The 2,144-nt window shown below is 39.3% G+C and overlaps 1 non-coding gene across 1 annotated transcript; it reads left to right on the forward strand.

Annotated features, from left to right (window-relative positions):
* Positions 1 to 857: 857 nt before the first annotated feature.
* Positions 858 to 929, forward strand: TRNAA-AGC (transfer RNA alanine (anticodon AGC)). Its single transcript has one exon. It is a non-coding gene; the product is annotated as a tRNA-Ala (tRNA).
* Positions 930 to 2,144: the final 1,215 nt, after the last annotated feature.

Here is a 2,144-nt window from a genome sequence, read left to right on the forward strand (position 1 = left end):
CCCACATGTTTTTTAATTGAAGAGATTTTGAAAATGAAAATGTCTTTAACCCTGAATAATTTGTTAGAAAATTAAACTTTCAATTTGATGGTCCAGTGTTTGAGTTCCTTTTCAGACCCTGATAGTGTTTTTTGTTTCCCCCACTCAGTTCTAATAGAATCCTAGTAAAACCCAGCTTTCTCCTGGATAAACTTGTCTGTGTTTCATTCTCCTTGCATATGTTATTTTGGTTCAACAGAAGTAAGAAAAGCCAGTGTAACTCCATGACTTGAGGCTGTGTATTCTGTTCTACTGCAGGGGAGATCATCTATTTGCAGTTCTTTTGTATCTAGAATGTAGTTATAAGGTCAAACTACCGTGTAAAACATTTACCTGGGTTGGTTCTCTTTTTAAATTCTGATATTATTAATTTGAAATTTTTTTTTCTGTTTGTTTTCAAATTTAAAGTACTTTTTTCTGTATAGTTGTTAGTTTTATTTTTAAATGTGACTGTGTAAACCATTAACATGATTCCAGTAAACAAAACTATACAGAGAAATATCACTCAAGAGAAGTTTTCAAGCTGCCAGAGATTGTTACATCTTGGGACCCTCTCAGGTGGAGGAATGGAAGAGCCCTTCAAGCCTCTTCTTGGGAGCCAAATTTGGGATGGGCTGATAAGACTGGAATGGTAATATTTTTGTGTAGCATCAAATTACTCTTCTGTTGATGTACCTGTAAGATAGAATGAAAAACCTAAAGGTTTCAGAAATAGAATCACATATAAGGGATCTTTGTACTAAATTTCAAATTCTCGAAACGCACAGAGAAAGATGAAATTATAATGTTTAGGACATAAAAAGGACCGGTCCCGGAGAGGGGGTGTAGCTCAGTGGTAGAGCGCGTGCTTAGCATGCACGAGGCCCCGGGTTCAATCCCCGGCACCTCCACTTGGTGGTGTAGTGTGTATTACCGTAAATGAGGACGTGTGGGTTTCCAGACCGTCAGTTTTAATTTCCTGTGGTGTTTAAAACCCGTGTTGATTTTCAAGAGGATATTCTAGAAAAATAACATTTTTCATTTGTATTTTAAATTTTAAATTGACAAGTGAAATTATGATTTTATAATTATAACACACACATGCATTGTGGAGTGGCTAAATCGAGCTGATTACCATATGCATTACTTCACAGTTATTTTTGTAGTGACAACACTTTAAAATCTCATCACGTTTCAATACATTGTATTGTTTTTACCTATAGTCATCATGTTGTACAATAGATTTCTTGAACTTCTTCTAATTGTAATTTTGTATTCTTTTACCAACATCTTCCCAATGCTTCCCCTACCCTACCAAAGTTACTTGTTGACATTTTTGTTATTCACTTTCTCTCTAGCCATTCTGAGCAATCACTGCTGTGTGGGCTACAGTCTTGTACTTCACAAAAATTTAGTGGGAAAAATTAAAGTTCTGAGAGCAGGAAAATCACCTTAACTTGAAAATCATCTCCTTAGACACTTAACCACACTTCCACCTCATCTTTCATGCACCTGAGACTAGCATCAGGAATTAGTTCAAGAGGGTTTATTCTTGGATTTGGGGGAAAGTTTAATATTAATATTAGAAGGCTGGAGCTTTTTATTTATTTATTTGACGGAGTTTCGCTCTTGTTACCCAGGCGGGAGTGCAATGGCGCGATCTCAGCTCACTGAAACCTCAGCCTCCCGGATTCAAGCGATTCTCCTGCCTCAGGCTCCCGAGTACCTGGGACCACAGGAGCGTGCCACCACGCTCCGCTAAATTTTTGTATTTTTAGTAGAGTCGGGTTTCACTGTGTTAGCCGGGATGGTCTCTATCTCCTGACCTCGTGGTCCGCCCGCCTGGCCTGCCAAAGTGCTGGGATTACTGGCGCGAGCCGCCCGGCCCGACAAGGTTGAAGTATTTTTTAGAAGTCAGCCTGATCGAGTACTTTGGAAAAAGCAGCAGCCTGTGGGATGAAGAACCCAGCAATGAAAAGCAAGACTTTTGTTACACAATGTGTGGAGCCCAAAGTCTATGAACAGCACTGGTCACAGACCCATGAGGCTGGCCCTGACGACAAGTATAGAAGAGATCATCCCCAACAAGAAGCCATTTTCTTGTTTCTTTACCTTCTCCTAAAAGA

This window comes from Macaca thibetana, chromosome 4, assembly GCF_024542745.1.
Source record: "Macaca thibetana thibetana isolate TM-01 chromosome 4, ASM2454274v1, whole genome shotgun sequence".
NCBI lineage: Eukaryota > Metazoa > Chordata > Mammalia > Primates > Cercopithecidae > Macaca > Macaca thibetana.